General features: G+C 47.9%; 1 protein-coding gene across 2 annotated transcripts in view; it reads right to left on the minus strand.

The window, feature by feature from the left end:
- UBN2 (ubinuclein 2) overlaps positions 1–26,871 on the minus strand; it is a 1,320,634-nt gene that overhangs the window by 20,837 nt on the left and 1,272,926 nt on the right. The window lies entirely within an intron of this gene.

The raw sequence follows: 26,871 nt of genomic DNA on the forward strand, positions 1-26,871 counted from the left end.
GGCGTGTCTGTCAACCCAAGGGTACTTGCGGTTGCACTTGGGGCAAAATTGGAAAGGGGTACCCTTCATACGCACCTTGTGGCAGCGGGCTAATAAGTGTAGGAATATATAAGAATGTACCTTTATACCAAAAGAGTGTAGAGTATGTCCACCCACCACTCTCCCTACTTGCAGGGCCGAGGCCAGAGGCCTTCTGAGGCCCATATCCGTTGTGCAGCTCTCGACGGTCGATTCTTTATCCGGGCCGGCGTCGAGTGTGGATGTTCAGTGACTCGACATTGGGGTGGAGAAATATAACAATATTTTGCAAAAGTATGGCTAAGGCCAGGGAACTCTGCGGAATGCTTCCGACCAGTATGGCGGAAAAAAAACAATCTGAGGGTCCTAGACGTGTGAGGGATCATGGGTACAGTGGCGTCACACTAGGGATAGTATTACTGGCACGCCCTGTGTCAACGCCCATTTTCGAGTTTCGAAAAACAAACTCTAATACTCTGCAGCTTCCACTAGATGTTGGCCTATGCACAGCATGTGATCTAAGCAGATTCCACAAGCCTCAGAAATATATATATGATACATTACTCACCGTTATCGTATTTATGATGCTTGTATCTGCTTAGATTCACATGCTATGCATAGGTTGGCATATAGTGGATTTGCGTATTACAGTTGTTTTCGAAACTCGAAAAGGGACGTCGACAGGGTGTGCCAGTAATACTATCCCTAGTGTGACGTCCACTGTACCCATGGTCCTTCATGCATCGGGGTCCCTCAGATTGTTTTGTTGAGACATGAAGTTGCATGAAGTGTAGCGTGAGTACAGGTGTATCCAAGCAGATAGGTAAAGCTCATATAACATCTATGCACCTTTTCTCAGGGGAGGAAGGGTGGGCGCATGTGAATCTTAGATACAAGCATCAGAAATACGATTACGGTGAGTAATGTATCCCTTCTGAGGCTTGTGAAATCTGCTTAGATCACATGCTATGCATAGATTAGCGAGCAGTGTTAGGAGAAGGTTGTGGGTCATGAGAAGGAGCAGCGGCAAATAGATGTTTTAGAACCGCTTATCCCACCTGTGTATCTGCTTTGGAATGGGTGTCAATGCAGTAGTGCTGATTGAAAGTGTGCACTGAGCTCCATGAAGCTGCTTTGCAAATGCTGTCTAAGGGGACATTTGCGATAAAAGCCAGAGTAACTCCTGTGCTCCGTGTGGAGTGAGCTCTTGGTGTAAAAGGCAGTGTCTTGTTTGATAATGAATAGCATAATTGTATACATCTGACTATCCATCTGGCGATGGCCTTCTTGGAAATGCGGTCTCCTCTGCCTTGTGCTACAGAGACAAACAGTTGATCTGCTTTCCTAAGCAGCCTGGTCTTGTTTACGAAGTAAAGGAGTGCCCTCCTCACAGCCAGTGTGTGGAGTTTTACCTCAACCGAGCTAGTTGGATTCTGAAAGAAAGCCGGAAGCTCAATGGATTGGTTCACGTGGAATTTGGACATTCATTTAGGGGAGAACCTAGGATGAGTACGTAAAACCAATTTATCTTTATGGATGATCAAGAAAGGGTCCTGCACTGACAATGCTTGCAATTCACTAACTCTTCTTATGGAAGTAAGCACCACTAAGAAGGCAGTCTTGTACGTCAGGTGTTTAAGACTTGACTTATGCATAGGCTTGAATGGGGGCCCCGTGCGCTTTGCTAGTACAACATTGAGATCCCATCCTGGTGGTGGGTTCGAAATTGGAGGGTGGAGTCTTTTTACTCCCTCCATGAATGCCTCAATGACTGGAATTTTCCACCACAATACCTTACTCTGAGAGGTGGTGTAAGCTCATGAAGCCACCAGGTGAACCTTTATGGAGTTGAATACTAACCCCGAATCTAACAAGTGGAGCATATCATTTAGAATGTGTGAAGGAGTACATTCTATGGGGTTTATTTGTTTAGACTGGCCCCAAATTACAAATCCCCTCCACTTGTCGAAATAACAGTGTCTAGTATTTGGTTTTCGTGCCTCCTTGAGGATATCCATACACCGCTGTGGAAGATTAAGGTGTCCGAACTCGATGACTTCAGGAGCCATGCTGCCAAGTTCATGGAGTGTGGTTGAGGGTGCACTGTTATCCCTTCGTGTTGGGTTAACAGGTTGGTTGGGCACGGTAGTTTGATGGGATCGCACAGTGCCAGTTTGCGTGCAGATGTGGATACCATGGTTGTCTCGCCCACATGGGAGCATCTTGAATGAGCGTCATCTGTTCTCCGTGAATCTTTTTCACTATTCTGCTCATTAAAGGAGTCGGTTGCTGGGGGGGTACGGGGGGGGGGGGAATTCATCCATAGGGCGTTCCCCTTGGAGTCTGGCTGGAGAAACCTGGACGCGAAGTCCGGGCATTGCTTGTTTTCTCCTGTAGGGAACAAATCTTGTGTGGGGTAACCCCAGTGAGAGAAGATGTGGTCTACGACATTTGGGTCTAGTTGCCACTTGTGTTCCTCTGGTAGGGGATCTCTGCCCAGAGAGTCTGCTAGAGTGTTGAGTACCCCTGGAACGTGTTTAGAGGATAGGGATATCCCCTGTCTGAGTGCCCATTTCCATATTTTCTGCGACAACTTGGACAGGCTTGGAGAGTGTGTGCCCCCGTTTGTTGATATAGAACATTGCAGTTGTGCCGTCTGTTAGAATTTGAACCGACTGGTTCGACAATTGCACTTCGAATGCTTGAAGTGCTTCTAATACTGCTAGTAGTTCCAACAGGTTGATCTGGTTCTGTGCCGTGATGCGAGTCCACAGACCATCTGCTGTGTGGTGAAGGTAATATGACCCCCCACCCGGAGAGTGATGCGTCTGTTGTAGCGATCGCTTGCACTTCCGGATCGTGGAAGGGTTTACCCTTTAAGAGGTTCTCTCTTGACCACCAGCGTAGGTTCTAAAGTCAGTGTTGGGGAAACGACCACTAGATCGTCCCACTGACCGCTTGTCTCAGACCATTGTTTCGCCAACCACTCCTGCATCGGTTGCATGTGCAGACGTACGTGTGGGACTAGATATGTGCACAATGCCATCATGCCCAGCAAACTCATTGCTAGACTGGCTTGATACTGGGGTATTTGCCAAAGCGCGTTTTGAACTCTTTCCAAGGACGGAAAGTCCAAACCTGTTTTTGTGTCTAAGACAGCTCCTAGGAACTGTTTTGTTGGGTTTGGTACAAGCCTTCACTTTTTCTCCTTTATTGAGAATCCCAATTGAAAGAGAAGGTTTATGGTTCTTCTCGTGTTTAGTTTGCAAAGATGGGTTGTTTCTCCTGTGATCAGCCAGTCGTCCAGGTAGGGGTACACTGGGATTGCCTCCCTTCGCAGGTGCGAGCTGAAACTATTCCAAAGGGTAGCACCTTGAATTGGTAATGCTGGTTTGCTACCTTGAACCGCAAAAGTTTTCTGTGCGCTGGCAACATTGAAATATCAAAATAGGCATCTTTCATATCCAGTGTTGCCATGTAGCCCCCCACCCCCCGCTTTAGCAGGGGGATTACCTCTTGTAGCGTTGTCATGCAGAAGAATTTTTGTGGCTTTACATAAGTGTTTGCAGGGCGTAAGTCTAATACTGGGCGCATAGTTAGATCTTTTTTTGGCACAAGGAAGTATGTTGAATGAATACCCTTGTTTACCTCGTTGGATGGCACAATCTCGATGGAGTCCTTGAGAAGCAGCGCGTTGACTTCTTCCATCAGGATGAGCTGCTATTCTTTTGTTGTCTTCCTTTGGCGCGGGGGATGGTTGGATGACTTTTCGAGGAGCTCCACACAATACCCTCCCGTTACTGTTGATAACACCCACATGTTTGTGGTAATTCCCTCCCATGCGTGGGTGAAGTGTGAAATTCGTCCCCCTACTGGGGAGGCATGGGAGGGGACCTGTAGCGGGCTGTCATTGTTTGGGAGGCGTTCCTCCATCTCTGGAAGTGGAGGCTCTCCCCCGACCGCGGGATCTGCGCTGGCCTCTCGGATAACCCTGGAACGCTTGACCCTGGTGGTTGTTCCATGATGAATTCTGACTTTGTCCATATCCGGAGCCTCTTTGGGAAAATTGTTCCCGCCCATCTGGTCAGGTTGTTTATTAGTCAGTTGCCTAAGGGATTTGAGGGTATCATATTCCTCTTTGGCTGATTTTAGAGCGTCCTCCACCGCTTTGCCTAATGGTACAGTTGGTTCCACTCGCATGTTGAGCAACTTTGCCTGGGTCGCAAGCTTAAAGCCAGATTGGCAAAGCCAAGCATGGCGCTCGATAATGGTTCCTTCCGCAGTGATACAGCCTGTGTTATCTGCAGCGCCAAGGTTGTTCTCGAGTATGCAGCTGGCAGTGGTTTTGACTTCCGCTGCAACTACGGCAAGTCTAGACTTTAAAGGCTCTGGAGCAGAGTCGATGAGTGCAGTGATTTCGTCCCATTTATGGCAGTCATAGCTCGCCAACAGTGTGGAATTGTTACCAATCCTAGTTTGAAAGGCTGCTGAAGTCGCAACTTTCCTCCCCATGGTCTAGAGCTTCTTGCTCTCCTTGTCTGGGGGAGCCTGTGAAGAGGCTAGTGGTGTACCTGCCCTCTTCTGGGTAGTTATGACAACTACAACTAGCCAATCCAGCTTAAGCTGTCCCTTAATATATAAAGGATCAGATTTCGCCGGACGGAAAAGTTATTCGAGCCATGGGTTTACTGCCCGTGTTTGATTGGGTGTCTCCAGTGAAGGCTGGATTCTTCTCTGGACAGACTTTAAGATGGGGATAAACTGGGTGGCAGCTTTTCTGTCTCCCAGGATATCTTCGACAAAATCTGTGTCTTGCTGAGTCTCCTGTGTTTGAATACTGAAGTGCTCAGCTGCTTTAATTAAATATGTAATTGAATAAGGGCTGATTATCTACCGGCGAATCAGGCACTGGGGAATCCTATTGAATTGGTGAAGACAGTATACCCCTGCTTCTTCATCATGATCAGCTTCATAGTATTGATCCTGATCAGAGTGATGGTAGTCCTCATTAGTGTCACTGTGTTAAAGTTGAACTTAGAAGGTATACCCAACATCATTGAGTGTGCCCTAATAGCATCACTATGTTAAGGTTTGAACTTAGAAAGTGTGCCTAATAGTGTCACTGTGTTAAAATTGAATTTAGAAAGTGTGCCTAATAGCGCCACTGTGTTAAAATAGAACTTAGAAAGTGTGACTAATAGCATTACTGTGTTTGAGTTGAACTTGGAAGGTATCCCCAACATCATTGAGTGTGCCCTAGTTGCGTCGCTGTGTTATGGTTGAGCCTGGAGAGTGTGCCTAGTGGCGTCTGTGTCTTCGGATTGAATTTGGAGAGTGTGACTGGTAACGTCACAGTGTTAGGATTTGAGCTTGTAAGGTATCCCCAACATCAGAGTATGCCCTAATAGCGTTGCTGTGTTGAAGTTGGATCTGGAGGATGTGCCTAATGGCGTCACTGTGTTAAATCTGAATCTAGAAGGTGTCACTAATATCGTCATCTATGGTTTGGATAGAGACAACACCCGTTCTCCATGTGGATGGAGTGGATCCAGTGGATGGAACAGATGAAAAGGTGGACGGAGTGGATGTAAAAGAATGGATGGAAAGGACAGAGTGGATGGAATGGATATCTCTGTATCTCCTATATATGCTATGTACCTGTTTCCCCATGTAATCTGTTTCACAAGTTTACCCCTATGCATCCTGTCGCTTTATATACGTATGATGCTATGTACGCCCCCTGTCCCGCTCTCGGTCGCAGGCGCTTTACTGATAACCACCATATCACACTACTACGCTTACTCTATCCTATACACCATCATTTAACTAGTACACAGCTATACTATGACACATTTGGTCTAGCTGTTCTCATACTAACATGCCCCCAGAAACTCCTCATCATCCTAATAAAACACAGCTAGCTGAGCACATGCCGGCTAGCTTAGGCGTCTCCTCAGGCCTAGCGCAGCCAGAACTCAATCTGGGTGTCCACCTTCCAGACTGAACACATCCAACTGATTTCCTCAGCACCAGACCTATCGCTAAGACGCAGCTATCATGCAACAACCACACCAGCTGCACACATATCCGGTGCGCCCACGCACTATACAACACTTTTTCTACTGACTAGAACTACGGTTACCGAGGGCATTCAACCTACCAGCGCTTTGGGGTCATACCAATGATACATAAGGCGCTATATAAATGGCAAGTAACATAACATTATCTCCTTCAGTGTCTGTGTTAATGTCATTAAGGACAGCTGACATACAAGACTTCTTTGCTGGTGGCTGGGATGTGGCCAGGGGCTGAGGAGTGGAAGACACGGGCTGAGAGCCAGAAGCCCGAGTAGTAGGCATGTAATTTGGAAGTTTTCGCTAGCCTGAGGTTTTTTTCTCTCGAAATTATTAGCAAAAAAGGTCATTCTTGATATCACCCTGCAGTCCATTGGGCTGAACTGGGGATGACTCCAGGGTAAGGAGTAGGGTGTTGGAGAAAGGGTGTAGGTGTGGACAAGCCCTTATTTTGTAGTGCCTGAGCCAGGGAACCTTCTTCAGGTACAGCTTCCTTGGAAGGGGTAGATTTATCCTTCTGAGGCTGGCAAGTGGCAGATCTGTCCTTTTGGGACTTGTCTTTGTGATGTACATTCTTGGAGGAAGATTTCTTGGTCTGAAAAGTCTTTAAAAGGCTCTCAGGGACATGTTTTTTTTAATTAGACGAGATAACCGAGTGCTTTTTACCGATTTCAACAAAGGCTGTTGAATTTCGGCAGTGGGATGGACCTCTGCCTCGTCTGTCGACGATCAGCGTTCGGTCGATGTAGTTTTACAGGCAGCGACTTTCTGTTTCCTGGGCCTGTCATGGGGCGAACGGGATCGAGAATACCCAGAGGACAGAATCTAATGAGTTCCCCCTAGACGCCATATCTGGGCGTTTGGTTGACGGCGTCGACCCGTTGCCTCAGGAGGTGTGCTTAGTGGCGGGTGAAAGGGTAGTGCTCTTGCTGCCGGGCGTCGTCCCCATAACAGTACCGCCGGTCTGTCTCTTAGGGTCGGGGGCCTGCACTCGGGAACTTTGCTGTTCGTCGCCCTCGCTGTCCATAAAGACAGCGACGCTGTCGTCACAGGAGGCTCCCTCCACGTCAATGGCGGCCTCGGCCTGCATTGCGTGATGGGCCCAGCACTTTGTTCTGCGATCTTTAAGGGTCTTAGGTTTAAAGAGCTTGCAAGCTCGACAGTGCCCTTCGTCGTGGCTGCGGTTAAGACAGAGGTTGCACAGATCCACAGAAACTTATTACACGTGGGGCAGAATTTGAAAGGTGTCCTATCGATGTTTGGGAAAGGCAGCAGGGCAGGAAAGGGAAAGGGTGGGAAATTACATTCTACAATGACCGCCCCCACTCTCCCTACTGTATGGGCCTACGCCCGGTGTGCCGATGTAGAAACTCAAGGCCCTTTTGGGATCTAGCCAATGGGCTGTGCACTCTTCCTTAGAAGGGTGCGGAGGTGGGTAAAAGACTGGTAGGTGTATGGTCTGTGACAGATGAAACTCGGATGCCACATTCAGCAGAAATCCCAGCTTTACTTTAAGTGAGACCGTTGCTATTAAAAAAAAAGAAAACGCTAAAATGGCGGTTTGCAGCACAGGGCCTGCAATTCACTAACCCACTAGCAGATTTTATCGACACTAAGAAAGCGGTCTACAAAGAGCAGCCGCAAAGAACAGCAATGCATAGCCTGAAACGGAGCCGCCATTAAGAGAATCAGAACCAGATTAAGGTCCCAATCTGGGAGAACAAAGGTTGGTGGAAACTTATTCACAAGCCCCTCAGAAATTGGGCCATAACCGGGATCGTAAAATATAAACCTTGATCCAGGGACCTCTTGAACTTGTAATGACTTATCTACTATTACTTCACTGATGGGCTACAAATCGCATTCCCAGCACAAACTGGCCATAGGGGTGCCCTTGAATTGCAAGAGCATACCCCGTAAAAAAATCATTGTCAACTACATTTAATGCAGTCGTTTTGCAATGTCCCTACAGCTCAGCCCCGTACAAGGCAGCTGCCCAACCTTGGGCTTTGTACAATTTTAGCACTGGGCAGATAGCACCCCTGTCATGCCTTTATAGAAACTGCAAATTCCACAGCTATACGTTTCCAAGGTTGCCGTGGCCTTTGCAGGATGGGCCGTCCATGTAAGGTCGTTCGAAAACCTGATCCCAAGGTAATCGTAGTGACATACTTGCTCAAATTCGTACTCATCTACCAAAACCCGCAATTTGGTCTTTCTACCACTTTTCCATTCGAATACCAACACCAGGTTGAGCGTCATCGAAAGCTCTTTACATTTCTTGATGAAGACCCTCTAATTATGACAACCCAATCGGGGTGGTGGACAAAAAAGAACAGAGTCATGTGCATAAACCAATGCTGGGAATTTGTCATTACCAAGCCTGGGGCAATATAGGCCAGAGACCAGCAGTTAATATACAAACAAAAAAGGAGTGGTGCAGCACACACCCCTGGCGGACCCCACCCCCCTCTACAGCAAAAGAATCTGTCAGCTCATCGTCTAACCCCCACCTCACTGATGCCCTATTGTCAGAATACAGGTTCTGAACAGCAGCCAATAAAGGCCCAGGAACACCCTTCTGTCTCAGCACAGACCACAATTTGCAATGGGAAATGCTATCAAACACAGTACGAAGCTCTATGAATATGGAGGAGACTCTAAATTGTTGCAACAACAAATATTTGGCCCGTATTATATTCAACCTGACACATTGGTCTATTATGCTTATATCAGGGGGAATCCCAGCTTGGAGGTGATTAATAATACTGTTCTCTAAAGCCCAATCTTGTAGGCAGGTCAACAGCACTTTTGCATACACTTTGCCCACCACATCCGAAAACGATATGGGTCTGTAGTTACCCGGATTCTTATCGTCACAATTCTTACACAAAGGACTTATTATGGCGTTGTGCCACTATTAATGGGGATTGGAAGTGGGTGGGTTTATTAGACTGTAACAGAGTTTAGTGGTGAGGGCATAGAATTGTCAGGGCTGTTTCTTCATTTAAAATATACTTGTCAATGTTTTTTTCAAGTTGAGTGTCAGAATGAAAGCGCTGAAAGTGGACTAAGTTGGGTAATAGATATGTTGATTAAATAACTGACAAGTGCATCACTCAAAGATGTAATGTTCAATTGATTCATGTGGAGGTTGAGCGTAATTCACGACAGAAATGGCGATGTCCAGAAAGGCCCCAAGAATTAAGACTCTTGACGTGGAACGTTAGAGGCCTAGCACATCCGATAAAGGCAAAAAAATAATAGCCTACATAAACTGACACAAAATTGATATCCTCCTGCTGCAGGAGATGCACGCCACCAAGAAAGTTACAGACTCGTTTGCCCGGAGCTGGGGTTCTACAAAAATCACCACGGATTACTCCTCGCAGGCTCGGGGTGTGCTTACAGTTGTGCATATATGTACCAATTTCCAGATGTCCAAGACAATATACAGGTAGGAGCATCCATTCCTGCCCAGTACGTGGAGGCAAGGTTAGTTCTACAACTATATTGTGATACCTTACATAGTGATTGAGTTATCATTTACTTGAAATAGGACTAAAATTAGGATATTTTCATCTCTTCAGGATGAAAATAGGAAATTCTAAATCTGAACCAGATACGGAACTGCAGACTTCTAGCCCTGAAGATTGATTTTGTTAAATCCAAAACGCGTCAGCATTAATACTTTCTGAAAGAAGTGTTGTTTGGATTATCCAAAATTGCAAATTCATGTGTTTGGATTCACAACATATGTCCACAACTGAATTGCGTATAATATGTGCTTTTTTGCCAATGTTCTGCATATTGGGCTCAACATTAATATGGCTGTTTATTTAAATTGTAGAAAAGTTATCAATTTTATGTACTGAAGGAAACTTTATTTTTCTTTTTCTAAAACAAGCATTACATCTTGTAAAAGTTTTCTGTTTAGACTTTTGAACCAAAAGATTGTTTATAAAATGCAAGATTTGAGCAAATTGCACTGTTGGTCTTAGTTACTATGCAAGTGTGTTAAAAATGAAAAACTGTAAGAAACTTTGAAAATTGCTGGGATGGTATATCCCATGAGGAGTGCACCATAGGGCTATCAGGTAGCAATACCTAGTGTTTGTTCTTGTGTTTTTATCTTGGAATCTTGGGTGGCCTCAAGATTTACCCTCGTGCACCTGAAACACTAGTGAGTGATTCTTCTGAGAATTTTATGTGCGAGATTTACGAATTGAAATATATACATTTAATCAGTGTTTGAACTTTATTTACCTGGTTGTGCCCCCCCATCACAGTACTTTTTCAGATGTCCAAGACTACAATAGACAAAGGCCGTTATGTAATACTGTGAATAGTAAGGAAATAATTGTGGTCAACACATATGGCCCCAACCTGGACGTCCCGGAATTCTACTTGAAGATTATGGCTCTGATATCGCCAGTAGGGCAGATCAGCATAATATGGGGGTGACCTCAACTTAACCCTTGATCAGACCGTTCATCAGCAGGACACAGACATCACTCCAAATCAGCACTCACAATACTCCAAGCCATGGCCACACTGCCCATGGTGGATGTATGGAGAGAGCTACATCCTCAGGAACACGAATACACGTTCTACTCGAATATGCAGGATTCCAGTTCTCGTATCGACTATTGGCTGTGTTCTCCAGACCTTGTCCCGAATGTCAACGAGTGCACAATATTCCCACGTACGATATCAGTCCGTCCACTCTCCGGTACTCCTCGACTTGTTGCCATCTGACCCAGATCACACCACTCGAGATTGTCAATAGTGGAACCCCTCAGAACAGAGATAATAGACTTCATTGATTGCAATGCAGGATCGGTAAACTCAAATATAACGATATGGGAAACTTTCAAGGTCGGACTAAAGGGTTAACTGATGGCACAGACACACAGCATTAAGGGAGATTGGAAGAGAGCTGGACCATTCTGAACAGGTACTGCGAGACCTGGAAGTTAGACATTCCCAAATTATGGGGAAAGACCATCTACAAAAAATACAATACCAGCTGTCCAAATTCAGATCATTGGCGCACCGTGAACTCTTTTACGTAACACAACCTACAAGGGCAAGGAGATGTGGAGGAGGAAATAAGGCGAGTAGATCGATGGCCAATCTCATCAAGTCTGAGCAGGGGGTAAGGCAAATAACTAGCATTGTGGATCCCAAAGGAGTGGTGCACACTAGACCGCGTGCAATAAATGAGGTGTTCTGGAAGTTCGACACTAATCTATATGCCAACGCAGACATGGTGACCCCAGAAGATCTCCAGGAATACATGGATTCATTCCCGCTACCCAAGCTGGAGGAGATAGACAAGGAGAATCTAGATCTTCCCTTAACCACTGGAGAGATAGAACAGGCTATCTCAGATCTACAAGCAGGCAAGACCCCAGGGTCCGATGGTATCCCAGTTGACTTATACAAAACATTCAAAGGGGAACTTGCTCCTAAGTTTCTGGAAGTTTGGGAAGAAGCTCTCGAGAAAGGGGAACTACTGAGCACCATGAAGAGGCGATAATAACGGTTCTACTTAAACCTTACAAGCACCCGCAGGAGCTCGTGTCATACCACCCCCTATCGTTGATTAACACTGACACTAAAATATTCGCCAAAGTAATTGAAAATCCTCTACTCCCCCATATGAATAAGTTAGTCCATCCAGACCAATGAGGATTTATACCCACCCGTTCCACCGCTCTGAATCTCCGTAGATTCTTTGCCATCACATCGCAACTGCATCCAAATGCCAAGACAATAGCGGTTACCATAGATGCTGAAAAAGCGTTTGACTCTGTATCCTGGCAATGTATGTATGCCATATTCGGGAAAATGGGGCTTGGCCCTGTATTTATGAGCTATATACGAGAATTATACAAAAATCTAGGGCTATGATCAGCACTAACTGGACCCTGTTGCCGGGCTTTACACTGGGCAGAGGCACAAGGCAGGGCTGCCCCGCTATCTCCTCTTATATTTGCTCTTACGATAGAGGGCATGGCAGCAAAACTGAGGCATAAACGCCCATGGCGGGGCATTCGCATCAGAGGTTCCCCTCCAGTTCCTATCGCTATATGCGGATGACACAATGCTATATGTAAGAGACTAAGAGACGCACCTACCGCCAGTGATGCAGGAGAGAACAGCGTTCTCGAAATATTTCGGATACACGATCAACCAAGCGAAATCTGAGGTCATCCCCCTCACATTCACCACACCACAATCCCATGCCACTTCTCACTTCCGATGGTCTCCTACCTCTGCACGCTACTTAGGCATTGTCCTGGCCACCGATAGGCAAACCATATACACTAATAACTACGAACCATACCTAATGCTCCTAGAGCACAAGCTCAAGGTCTGGGACAAACTTCCGATATCCTTATATGGGCGACTAGCATTACTCAAAATGGTGGTGGTGCCGAAGTTGTTATATCTGTTCTGCAACATTCCGATATGGCCCGGCAGGCCATTTTTCCATAAATTACAGAAAATGGCTTCCAGCTTTGTGTGGGGAGGGGGTGCAGTGAGGCTCCAGTGGCCCAAAATGTGCAAGAGATACGAAACTGGTGGAATAGCAGCCCCGGACTTCCTACTATATTATTACGCAGCGGAAGCACACTTCGCTAAATACTGGTCTGACTCCATGGAACAGTACGCACATATACAGGCAGAAAGATTTGCGGTTGCCCCTATAAACATACAATCAATGCCATTTTCTAGAGCCAAGAAAGACATGGGGCAGGTTGACCCGACGGGCTCCACTGTGCGGCCCTGGTCCAAGCTGTTCAGCAGGATGGGTTGTGTGGACCCCTACTGGCCTCTTACCCCCTTATGGCACCACCCCGGCCTTGAGCCCACCCTCGAAACGTCACTACAGCGTAGATGGGACCCTGATAAGGAGATGCGTCTAGGAGACTTATACCCAAATGGGAGGTTCACGTCGCTGACAAACGTTCAGGACAAAGTTGGAGCAGGCCTTGTCACGACACTACAATATCAACGACTGAGGGCAGCCTGCAAAAAGAAATGGCCCTCCTTCCCTGAGGCACCACCTACACACCAGTTTCTCACCGAAGTCATGACCCAGGAGGGCTTCACGGGTAGCATCTCTAGTCTGTATAAAGTGGTCCAATTGCATACCCCATCTAAAAATACAATGAAAGCAAAGTGGGAACGGGACCTAGATATTTCAATAGAAGAAAGGCAATGGGCGAAATACTGCCAGTACACCAAGTCCATCTCAATAAATGCCAACTTTAGATTGATTCAATTTTAAATGCTGAACCATCGCCACATCACCCCACGTCAAATATCCAAATTCGACCCCTCGACACAAGCGACCTGCCCCAAATGTCATGCCCTAGCGGCAAACTCTATACATATGTACTGGGACTGCCCCCCCCCCCGATCAGACAGTATTGGGAGGAGGTGGCCACTGTGATTACCAACATACTTGACGTTTATATACAGGCCACCCCACTGAACTACTTACTTGGGGACATAGTCAAAGTGTCATTCAAGACACGTCGATTTTTTGCAGGAGCAGTAGCTAAGAGGAATATACTCAGAGCCTGGAAGTCAAAGTCTGTCCCCACCCAGCAGGCGTGGCTAAAAGATCTCATACATACAGGAAAGCTAGGAGAGTTATGTCAGGGGCGTCACAGCCACATGCAGACCAAAGGACATATGGGCCCCCCTGCAGAGATATTTAAACGCCACCCAAGAACCAGTAGTTGATGACTCATCCTGCTCTGAGGAATGTACTGCTGTGGCTAATGTATCATGATGGTTTGTGTTTCTGCCATATACATATGTAAGCGGTATAGGATTTGCTTTAACCGTTTTGTTAATGCAATGCACTTGTCAGCCAAAAAAGAAAGTTTAAACGTTTAAAAAAAAAAAAAATGAATAGGTTGAATTTTGTGGTGATTTGACACTATAAATTGATGGTTATGTATCTGAAATAAATTGAATTTTTTTCATGTAAATATTTGAGTTTTCTTGCCATTCCCAAACTCTCTGTCCATTCTCTCTGTTCCATTTGTATTTTGGGGCATTGCCACCACATAGGTATGAAGTGCCCCTGCTGGCCGCAACAGTGCTAGCATCAATCTTGAGTATGCTGGTGATATTGCGTGTAGTCTTTGGAGGGGATTAGAGGGGGGGGGGGGGGTTGTTATATACCATCTGTAGCATCTCTGTCGCACATTCCTTGGACGCGGTTCATCTGGAGCTTCTGGTGGTTCGCGTCCATATCTTCTGCCAGGAGTCCGGTGTGATTTCTGCCCCAATATCTTTTTCCCATTTTGTCATGTATGCTAGTTTGTCCTCGGAATTGGCTTTTTCCAGTAAGTGGTAGCAAGTAGATATTTTGTGTGTGCTGTGTTCTTCTGAGAGTTGGAGTTCGATTCCTATCTGGGGCCGTGTGCCCGTTCTTCTAACTTTATTGTCGGAGACCCAATGCCTGATTTGGGAGTATCTGAATCTTTCTGTTTCAGGGAGTGTGAACCTTTCTTTACATTCGATTATTCGATTAATGTAAAGGGGGAGGTCGCCTTTGTACATGTCTAAGTCTCAGGATCCCATTTGATTTTATGTCACCTGCTCCTCCTTTCAGTTTGGTTCCTCCTTTTGTCATTTTTTAATTTCCCCCCTGTAGGCCTTTTGTGTCATCCCTGCGGTGGTCCAGGTTCCGGCCTGAGTGCTGATGGGCTGGGGTTAGTCCCCTCCTCTAGCTTTGTGCTGGCGCTAGTGTGTGGCATGGGGGGTTGGGCTGACAGTGGTGGTGGTTGGTAGCTGGCCGTAAATAGGTGACTGCTCTTTCTGTCCCTCCAGGACTTAAGCACCTTTGTCCCGCCCGCTTTCACAGTGCCCCTTGGTACTCACAGGCGACTGCTCTTGTGTTCTCTGGCCGGCCCGTGTTCTCCACGCTGCTCTCTGGCGAATTTCCACTGCACTTCCACTTGTGGGTGTTGAGGGCGCATCTAGCGAGTTCATGTCGCCTGCAGTCCTCAATGGCTCCCGGTCAGCTCCTCCTCTTTCCTGGGCTGCTTTCTGTGTGGTGTGCAGGGTCTGGTGGACTCTGGCCCCCTGTGTGCCTGCTGCTGGGCTTAATCAGGATGTCTATGGGCTGCCATGGGCATGGATTCTCGAATTCCTCTGAATTCTCCCCGCTCTGCAGAGGATGCTTTCGCCGGCTCCAGGCTGTGCCTTTTCTTGCAGGTGGCCTATGGGGTCCATTATAGATGCAGCCTTCCTATGTCCCCGGGCCTCTCCTGCTCTTGGGTGCGTTGCTCTGCTGATCCCTGCTTGCAGCATTTACCTCCGGCCCGATGGTGGCGCCTCGTTCCGCGGCACATTCCTGGTGTTTGTCCAGCAGGGTGTTCAGTTTTCAGCCGTAATGCCGCTATTGGGTTTCGGGGGTGAGGGAGAAGACTAGCTAGACGGTCATTACTTCTGCGCCCCCTAGCGGATATCGTCAAAGTTGTTTTTCCACAGCATTGTATGTTTAGGTGCACAGGTAATGTGTGAGGGGACATTTTCGATTAGTGTTGCAATGCCTGCAATGCCTCGTGAGCCACTGGGAAAAACAGTCCTCTTAACTTGATCCCGGTCAGTTTGAATTCTTGGGGTAGCAGGAATCACCTTAAGGCCTAAGGTGATCGTGATGAAATTCTGCTCCTTCAAGAGACCTATGGCACTAGCCAGCTAAGCAGGTTTTGCTAAGCACTGGGGCTGTAACAGCTACTACATGGCCTACTCCTCCCAGTCGAGAGGGGTTTTAACCCAAATATACCGCTCACTACACTCAATTTGTCAAAGCGGATATTGACCCTCTAGGTATACATGTAGTGTTGCTAGGCTTTCATTTAGGATGGGAATAGATCATTGTGAACACATATGCCCCCAATCATGACGATCCTGACTTGTCACAATATTTCCTGCAGACTGGTATTAGTTCCTGATGTTCCTGTGAGCTGTGGGATTTGGTATGAGTAGATTCAACACTATATAATGGATGTCATCCTGGACCAAGCCAGCTCCATCCTATGATCTTAGTCTAGATATGCTCAGGTGCTTCTAGAAGGCCTGGAAATAAGGAGCTAGAGGGCGTATAGCAGAATCTTAATCTGTGCAGGAGGAGGATACAAGTATCACTCGACAGTCCATGACATGTCGACCAGGGCAGACCTATGGCTGGTCTCCGATACCTTGCTCGGAGGTGTGAACTAGTGTACTATTTGATCACACACTTATTCCGATCACACTCCTTTTGTGTGTGTTTATTTATTTGTATAGCGCTAAAGCCCGCAGGCATCAGAGCGCATTCCAAGGAGACAGGACATATGGATGCAGAAAACGGGAGAACAGTGTGGACGGAAAAGGGTCATTTCACGGTATTAAGGGTTGTCGTAATTCAAAGATTTATTTGAATAACAATGTTTTAAGTTTCTTTCTAAATTGGATATAGTTGGTTTCTAGCTTCAGAGACATGGGGAGTTTGTTCCATTTTTGGGTGCATCTGGTCGGAAAAGCCTTGTCTTGGCCATTCTGCATTTCGTTGAGATAATTTGAAGCAGGCCTTTGTTGGATTATCTTAGACATCTGGTTGGTACGTGCCACTTAAACTGTTTCTTTAGGTATACTGGGGCCTTACCATATAGGCATCGATGGACCATGGTGAGAGACTTGAAGAGAATTCCCTCTTCCACGGCCAGCCAGTGTAGATCTTTTCTGTCGCCTGTGATGTGTTCCCTTCTTGACCTGCCTGTGATTGTCCTGATGGCATTGTTTTGGATCACCTGGCATTGTTTGAGACATTTACTGTTAGCTCCCAGGAGCAAGGAGTTGCCGTAATCAAGTCTGGATAGTATTGTTTCTCTGGCTATGGTGGTACTATTCTTCTGATCGAGCAAAGGCCTGATTTTTTTCAAGAGTTTTTGATGGTACTGGCAATTTCTTTTTAAGTAAGCTGTGTGCGCCTCTGCTCCTAGGGAGGCTTGTAGGTAGACTCCTAGAGCCTTCACTTTCTCAGATATTGGAATTTGGGTGTTTTTGATATTGAATGAAGAGTATGATGAGTTCAGTTTTTTTCTGGCATGTGGGGATCCAAAAATCATTAGCTCAGTCTTGGTGCTGTTTAGGCACATCCAATTGTCCTTCATCCAACTTTCGACGATGTTATATATGGTTGTTAGTTTGTCGCTGTCTTGTTTATAGTCTCCACTAAGCTCGAAGACCAGCTGGGTATCGTCGACGAAGTTAGTGAAAAATATTCCCATTTGGGACAGCATGGTACATAGGCAACGCATATACAAGTTGAATAGTAGTGGGGAGAAGCTAGCTCCCTGTGGGACTCCACAGTCCACTGGTTTGGTTTTGGAGGCCTTATTTCCCCAGACAATCCTGGATTGCCTGTCATATAGAAAAGAGGCTATCCACTCAATTGCCTCTGGTGAGCAATTTCCTGAGATTTCTAGGCTTTCTCAGAGTCTTGTATGATCAAGCAGATCAAAGGCTGCCGAGAGGTCTAAAAAAATCAGTAAGCCTGATTTGCCCTTATCTAAAATGGTTAGCATCTCTGTCTGAAGATCTAAGAGGGCCGATTCGGTACTATGACCGGTCCTGAAGCCGGACTGATGGGGGTGTAGTAGGTTATTCTCGTCCATGTTGCTTTGGAGCTGTTCGGTGGCTTCAACAGAAAGTTAGTTTGTTATAGGTCTTAAATTAGCAGGATCCTGTTGGTCTAGTTCTGGTTTCTTAGGTAGAGGAGTGACCGTGACTGTTTTGATTATGGTGGGTACAGTTTGGTCCTTAAAGGATGCATTAACCATTCTTCTAAAGAATGGAGCAAAGATGTCAGGGTTTTCTAGGATAAGTTTTGGTGATATGTTTTCCGCGCATGAAGTGCATCTCGTGTTAGAGAGCGTTTTCTCCATTTCTTCAAGTGTTATAGGCCTGAATTGAAATTTAGGATTTTCTAAATAACATTCAGACAGTCCCACAGCAATGGCCTAGACTGACATTTTAAGCCCATGTTGCTGCAGGATCCGGTCTTTGCGGCAGATACATGACAACATTTAGAGCTGTTTTTAAACAAATAGTAGCCATTCTCTGGTAGGCGTCCAATGTTAGCATAAGGGGGATGGCTGCTGAAATTGGTGTCCTTGAACTAATATGATGGGAGATCACAGCTGCGGAAGAGCAGACATAAGTCCCTGAAACAATGTGTCGTGGTGAACCAGGAGGAAGACTCAGACGATTTTGAGGTAATTCTAAAGAGGTTTTATTAAAATAAAAAATACCTAACTAGCCCTATCGCTATGAGGGAAGTTGCCTTCCTAACAAAACAAAAGCTAATGGTGTGCTTTAAAGTCCAAAATCAAGTTCTTCAGTCCTAATCCTATCAAACTAACTGGCACTACCACTTTAGAAAAAACATCTAACTAAAAGGTGGGAGGCTTTGTACAATAACCTCCACGGGGTGCCTGCCTGGCCCAATTTATATTTGGTTTGTTCTTGGGTTTCAAAGTTCCTTTTTACGCCACAGGATTTTCTTCACAGGATGTCTTGTAAATAAACAAAACACACTTCCTTATTTGAGGTGTTTACGTTTCTCCCAAATTCCTGTAATCCTCATACAGGCTATTTTCTTTTAACCAAGTTGTTTCAGGCAGGGCTGCTGTCCACCCTGTCCTATCAGAGTTGTGTAACTGCTGTTGCTTTCTCAGCCTTAATTCAAAGTTGTCATATCTCTTAATCAATCCCCTTTTATAGGGTAGTTGCATGCGCGAGATTCTTAGTCGCTTGAAATCTTGATAGCTTTCCCAGCCATTATTAAAAATATGGAACAAGTTACTTACCTGTAACTGTTGTTCTCCAGCATGGGTCTGGCATGGATTCACATGCTTATGAATATTCCCCGTCATCAGGCTGAGAATCCTTGGTAAAGAAAAAATAAATTTCAGTTTTGTTTCTGAACTGTCTTTCTACTAGTAACCAATCACTGGTCTCTGGGCCATACTGCCCCTAGCCAATGACTGCCCTCTACCTAAGCCCCTCCTCTGGCAGCCATCTTCAGATTTGGTAGCACGTAAAGTGGCAGTAGGGAAAAGAGAAGAGCCGCAGAGGGGTAGGAGGGAGGGTTCGCATGTGAATCCATGCCAGACCCATGCTGGAGAACAACAGTTACAGGTGAGTAACTTGTTCATTCTCCAGCATGGGGTCTGGCATGGATTCACATGCTCATGAATACAAGAATACATAGCAGTACACACATGCACAACCACGGGAGGTGGCAAGGCACAACATTAAGCATCTCTTACCTCCTCACCAGGCCCACTTTCAGGCCAACAGGTTACGCAGCACTGCCTGGCCGACTCTGGACTCCTCCCTGGACTCCCGGTCGACGCAGTAAAATCTCGTAAAGGTGTGCATCGACCTCCAAGTAGCAGCCCTGCAGATGTCCAACAGGTGCACGCCAGACAAGAACGCCGTGGTAGCAGCGATCGCTCTGGTCGGATGGGGTCTCGGATGGCCATGCAGGGTCGGTTTGCCAACCGGTGACAGTGCATTATGCAGCCGGAGAGCCATCTGGAAATGGAAGCCTTTGAGAGGGCCTTCCCGTTCACAGGTCTAAAGTTCACAAATAGCTGTGAAGTCTTCCAGTCCACGTAGAACTTCAGCGCTCTAGCCACATCGAGCAAGTGCAAAGTCCTCTCAGCCGGTGACAAAGGCGACGGGAAGAAAACAGGTAACACCAAGGGCTCGTTGAGATAGAAGTCCGACGGCACCTTGGGCATGAAGGAGGGGTGCGTCCTCAGCACCACCCTCGTCTCTTGGAATGTCAAGTTTCGAGATTTACAGGAGAGGGCCTGGATCTGTCCCACTTGTTGTGCGGAGGTGATGGCCACAAGAAACGCTGTCTTCCACGACAGGAACTTCAACGGTGCCGAATGCAGAGGCTCGCATGGCGGCTCCATGAGCCTGGTCAGCACCACGTTGAGCTCCCACGCCAGGGCCGGAGCCTTCACTGGCAGGAACGATCGGAACAGTCCTTTCATGAGCTCGTTCACCAGGTGATGTGACCATAGGGATGACCGCCCCAGAGTTCTGCTGTAGCGGGAGAGAGTCGCTAGATGGATCTTGATGGAGGCATGTGCCAGCCCCGCCTTGGCCAGCGATAGCAACTACAGCAACACTTGAAGGGCCGTAATCCACAGAGGGTTAATCTTCTGTGCATGGCACCAGACAGAGAACCTCTTCCATTTGTGCCCATAGCACTTGAGAGTCGAGGACGCCCTGGCCTTTGCAAGCACCTCCTTGCAGTCCGCCAGGATATCATATCCTCCGAACTCTAGTGCTGCAGGAGCCAGGCCTGCAGGTTCAGCGACCCCGGGTTGTGGTGGAGGATGGCGCCTCCCTCCCTGGCGAGAAGATCCGTGTCCGTCGGCAGTGACTGGGGCGGGACGCTGACATGTCCAGAAGGTCCGGGAACCAAATCTGCCTCGGCCACGCATGTGCGATGAGGATCATCCTGCACCGATACCGTCTGAGTTGACTGATGAGTCGCAGCCGCAACAGCGGGAACGCATACAGGAACAGGCCGTCCCAAGGGAATGAGAAGGTATCGCCCATGCTCCCTGGCTGGGTAAACCTGCTGGCAAACCTCCAGCACTTGGCGTTCGTCACCGCCGCGAATAGGTCGATCTGGGGATTGCCCCATCGTTGGAACAGGAGATCCACTTGATCCTGCTGCAGCTCCCACTCGTGGCACGAGCGCAGCTCCCTGCTGAGTGAGTCGTCGATGGTGTTCTTGATTCCTGCCAGATGGAAGGGTACCAGAAACATCCCTTGGGCGACGGCCCAGTGCCACAGATCCTGTGCTTACTTGGATAGGGCTGGGGATCTGGTGCCCCCCTGCTTCCGGATGTAGAACATTGTGGTGGTTTTGTCGGTGAAGACCCTTACCACCTTGCCCCCGAGGGCCCAGAACACGGCTCAGAGCTCCAGGAAATTGATGTGTAGCGACCTCTCATCCGGGAGCCAAAGGCATCTTGCGTGGAGCTCTCCGGTGTGCGCTCCCCATCCCTCCAGGGAGGCGTCCAGCGTCACCGTTTCCTGATGTGCCGGGTCTGGAAGTCCATGCCCGCCACCAGATGCGCGTGGGTGCCCCACCACCGGATCGCTTGGCGGAAAGTCTTGTTGAGTGATATCCTGTCTTCGAAGCTGCCCGCCGCTTGCATCCAACGGGCGAAGAACTCCTGCAGTGGTCGCATCCACAGCCTGCATAGGCGCACGAGCTAGATGCACAAGGACATCATGCCGAGTAGGGGCTTGATGGACCTCACCCTGGCCACGTCCATGGTCAACAGCCATTGTACCTTGCCCAGGATGGCCTTCGTCCTTTCCTCCGACGGCGAAGCCAATCGCACCACTGTGTCGAGCCTGGCTCACAGGAACAGAGCGACTTGCGACAGTACCAAGTGGGATTTCGCAAAGTTGATCGAGAATCCCAGATCCGTGAGCAGTTGGACGGTCTTTGCTGTGTGATCGACGGCGAGTTCTCTTGACTTTACTCGGATGAGCCAATCGTCCAGGTAGGGGTAGACGTGGATCCCCTACAGGCGCAGCCGCGCCGCCACTGGTGCTAGGCACTTGGTGAAGACCCTGGGCGCTGACTTCAATCCGAAGGGAAGGGCCTTGAACTGATAGTGTCGCCCTTGGACCACAAATTGCAGGAATTTGCAATGTCCTTTTAGAATGGGGATGTGGAAGTAGGCATCCTCCAAGTCCAGCGACGATAGGAAGTCGCCTTCCTCCAGCTGTCCCAGCACATGCTGGAGGGTGACCATCCAGAACTTCTGGGACTTCATGTACTTGTTTAGCCGACGATGGTCCAGGATGGGTCGCCAACCGCCGGTCTTCTTGCGGACGAGGAAGTATTGCGAGTACACTCCTGAGCCCCGGAGCCTCTTTGGGACGAGTTCGATGGCTCCCTTTCTTAGCATCGCCCGTACCTCCAGCAGCAGTTGAGGGTCCCTGTTGATCGGAAGTAGAGTCAGTGGAGTTTGAGGCTCGTTTGACTGAAAATATAAGAGTAAACTCTTCGAAAAAATGCAAAACGAGAGCTACAGCACGAGGGCCATCAACACTTGAACGTGCGGTAAAAATCTGAAGAAGGCTGCCAGAGGAGGGGCTTAGGTAGAGGGCAGTCATTGGCTAGGGGCAGTATGACCCAAAGACCAGTGATTGGTTACTAGAAGAAAGACAGTTCAGAAACAAAACAAACAGATTTTTTCTTTACTGAGGATTCCCAGCCTGATGACAGGGAATATTCATGAGCATGTGAATCCATGCCAGACCCCATGCTGGAGAACTGTTTTTCTTAATCCCCCTTTCATAGGACGTTTGAACACTCTCAGGCTCCCGTAAACTCAATAGCTTTCATACCTTTTAACGCTAGGCTCTTCGGCGGGTTTCTCAGGCTCCCATTACATCATCAGCGTTCCCCGCAGCTACAGATCTCTGTAGCTGCGGTCTGACTCGTGCAGAGCTTGGGGGAACTTGTGCTCCCTCAATCTATCTGGTCTATGCGTTCGCTACTGGCCTACCAGCCCACCACCGCTCATTCGTTGCTGTGCCACCAGATGACATGCGAGTATTCCCATCTCTGTTCCCTCTCCAACCTTGGTTCCTCGGTCATGTAGAACGCCTTCCCTCAGGCGTTAGGCTCACTGCTTGCTCGCCCTCCTCACTGCCACTGGCTCCTTGGCACAGCATGGCTCTGACCCTCCAGGACAAACTATGCAGAGCCTCGCCTATGCATAGCAGTTCTCAGATATTAAAGTCTTTTCCACATCCATATATGCAGACAAGGTGGTTTGGACTGGCAGTTCTTGTCCCCAAGAGGGGCGTCCCTACCAGTGATGTCCCACTTGCCCAGACCCCTTGAGAGGGTCTTGCACAGCAGGCTCACCACCCTAGACTCAAAGGAGGTGGCTCCCCCACTGGCGAGAAAAGGCAAATTGTCCAGATTCGTCACAGTGCAGTGACTCCATCCTCTTCCATCCGAGAGGAGGTGATGGCCTCCCTTGATGTGCATCACAGCACATCTGAGTGGGACATTAAGTGCCTACATAGCCAGACGGTACGGGGAAGCTCTCAGACTGGGTAAGCACCTTGCTGAACTGCTGTGCCAGAGGTAAGGGGGCAGGTACATGGCTCAAGTACTGGACAGGAAATGCATGGTCCATACTCTACCGGAGATACGTGGGACCATCTTGGACTGTTCGTCACCCCGCCAAAGCAAACAGAATGTTGGGACAGATGCTGAAAAGAATGTGTTCCTCACTTGTAACTGTAGTTCAACATTGGTATCTTTCATAGATTCACATGCTTGAACATTATCTGTCGTCAAACTAGGAATCCCTGAGGTAAATATGCAAATTCAAACCACAGAGAAGCTCTAGATTGCAGCCTTTCCACCTAATTTTGGTTATTTTTGGTCTCTGCCAAATAGGTGGACAGGGCTGTCGCTCCACCTAGGGCAGCCATCTTCAGATTGAAATCTATAGTTAAGTGACTGTAGAGATCACTGGAGCAGCCCCACAAAGGAGGCAGGTGGGTTGCATGTGAATCTATGAAGGATACCATGCAGGAGAAGAACAAGTTACTTACCCATGGTAACGTTCTTTCGACTGGATGTTCCTCCAACGTATTCCTTATCTTTGACATGTAATGTCCAGCTTCGGCTGATCGGAAAACTTTCGGCAGAGGGCGCCCTGCGTTGAAGGCCTCCGTCGAGTGTGACGTCATCGGATGTTATAAGTAGCACGCACGGCACCCATTGACCTCAGTTCTGTTTTTCCTCTCCTTGTGTAGCAGAAGTGCCCATAGAAACTGACAGGACAGTACTCAGCCTTGTTGGAACGAAAGCTCTAATAGCATGAGAAATTCTACAGAGGGGTAGGTTGGGAGGGCGATGAGGAATACGTTGGAGGAACATCCAGTCGACAGAACATTACCAGGGGTAAGTAACTTGTTCTTCGAATGGATTGTGTCCTCCAACGTATTTCTCATCTTTGACAGACTCCCAAAGCAGTAATCATGATAGGAGGCGGGTGAAGAATTTAGACATGCATAATTTTTAAAGGGCAGAGTAAAGCACTGCCTTTCCAAAAGCAACATCCGGAGGGTGGGAAGCATCCAGAGAGTAAGGCGTAGCAAATGTGTGTATCGATGACCACATTGCAGCATCACAGATGTTTTTGATAGGGACACCCACTCCTCTGCAGGGCTGTCAAAGTAGCCATGCCTCAGGTGGAATCAGCACGCAAGCCCCCAGACGGGTCCTTGCCTGCCAGCCTGTAGCATTTAGAAATCATGAGGATGATCCACCTAGTCAAGGTCTGTTTAGAAACAGCCTAGCCTATGTCCTGTATGCCCTACAAAGTTGGTTGTCCACTATATATGGGATGCATTACTCACCGTAATCGTATTTCTGATGCTTGTATTTGCTTAGATTCACATGCTGTGCAGAGGCTGACATCTAGTGGAAGCTGCGGAGTATTACAGTTGTTGTTTTCAAAACTCGAAAAAGTGACGTCTACAGGGCGTGCCAGTAATACCATCCCTAGTGTGACGTCCACTGTATCCATGATACTTCATCCGTTGAGGTCCCTCAGGTTGGTATTTTTCTGACATGGGGTGGCATGAAGTGTAGCGTGAGTACAGTTGTATCCAGGCAGATACGTATCAGACAAGCTCATAAGCATCCATGCGCCTTCTCTCTGAGGGGAGGAAGGGTGGGCGCATGTGAATCTAAGCAGATACAAGCATCAGAAGAACAAGTTACTCTCCTACCTGGTAACGTTCTTTCGATGGGATGGTCCGACGATGTATTCCATATCTATGTCAGCAATCACCACAGCTGTGCTGCTTCGGAAAATCTTTGGCGTCTGCGTCCTGCGTCAATGACGTCGATACGCCGCCCTCGAGGACCTCCTCCAACGGCGGACGTCACTGGATGTTACAAGTAGGACGCACGACGCCCTTAGCCTCAATTGTAGCTTTTTTCCCCCAGAACGTGTGGCACCAGTCTTCTGCCAGTCAGACACACAAAGCCTTGCAATCGCATAAGAAATTCTGTAGCGGAGAAGGTAGGGAGGGAGCGATATGGAATATGTCGTCGGACCATCCCATCGAAACAACGTTACCAGGTAAGAGAGTAACTTGTTCTTCGAGGGGATTGGGTCCTCCGACGTATTCCATATCTATGACAGACTCCCAAAGCAGTACCAATGCAAGGAGGTGGGAAAAGAATTTAGGAAACAGAAATCTAGCATGTCCAATCAAATTGCGGATTAAAGGACCGCCTTGCCAAAGGCCAGATCCTACCCCCGGATGGAATCGAGGGAATAGTGACGTACAAAAGTATGTACCGAAGCCCAGGTGGCTGCATCACAGATGTTGCGAATAGGAACACCCTTCTGCAGGGCAGTAGAGGCAGCCATACCCCTGGTAGAATGGGCCCGTAAGCCGACCGGTGGGTCCTTACCCGCCAAGCGGTAACACTCAAGATAGCCAAAATAATCCAGCGAGACAACGTCTGTTTCGTCACAGCCTGTCCCAAACGCTTTCCAGCGTAACCAATAAAGAGCTGCTCGTCCACTCTGACCTGGGACATGTGTGAAATATAAAAGCTTAATACTCTCCTAGGATCAAGCCTGTGGAGCCTCTCCTCTTCCTTGCCAGGATGTGGAGGAGGATAAAATGCCGGAAGAACAACCTTCTGGCCTAAATGAAATTCCGACACCACCTTCGGAAGAAAAGAAGGACAAACTCTAAGGACAACCCTGTCCTTATGAAACACAGTGAAGGGTGGCTTAACTGAAAGTGCCTGTAACTCACTCACTCTGCGAGCGGAAGTGACCGCAACAAAAAATATAGTTTTCAGAGTTAACAGTCTCAAAGGGCATGAATGCAAAGGCTCAAACGGAGCACCCATCAGAAACTTGAGAACAAGGTTCAAATTCCAACCAGGCACCTGGAAATGTGACGGAGGGAACACATTAGTGAGCCCTTTCAGAAACTGAGAAATTAAAGGAATTTTAAAATAGGAACACTCTTCAGACGAGCGCTTGAATATGGACAGCGCCGCAAGGTAACCTTTAATGGTACCCACTTGAAGGCCCCTGTGGGCCAAAGAAAGCAAAAAAGACAGAACCATGGGAATGTCACACTCAAAAGGATCCACATTCTTAACTCTGCACCAGTCGCAGAACTTTCTCCAACAGCAATGGTACAGGGACTTTGTTGCGGGCCTTCTGGCCGAAAGCAACACCTCCATCACGTCTTCAGGGAGGTCCCAGTCCTTATACCTCAACCTTTCAGAAACCAAGCGTGAAGGTTGAGGGACCTGACCTCCGGATGGAGAACCTGACACCCCTTCCGTGAGAGCAGATCGTCTAGGTAGGGAAGACGACGTGGAGGGCAGATGGACAAGTCGAGAAGGTCTGGGTACCACGTCCTCCGGGCCCACGCTGGAGCAATGAGGATCATCCGGGAACCGAACCTCCGCAGTACTTGCGCGATGACGGGGACTGGAGGAAACGCGTACAGCAGTGGGACTGACCACTCCACCACGAACGCGTCTCCTAAGGCTCCGTTCGGAGGAAATTCCTGTGAGCAGAACCTCTCGCACTTCTGGTTGACACTGGAGGCGAAGAGATCCACTTGAGGGGTCCCCCAAAGG

Source organism: Ambystoma mexicanum, chromosome 3p, assembly GCF_040938575.1.
Source record: "Ambystoma mexicanum isolate Mex_15411 chromosome 3p, UKY_AmexF1_1, whole genome shotgun sequence".
Taxonomy (NCBI): domain Eukaryota; kingdom Metazoa; phylum Chordata; class Amphibia; order Caudata; family Ambystomatidae; genus Ambystoma; species Ambystoma mexicanum.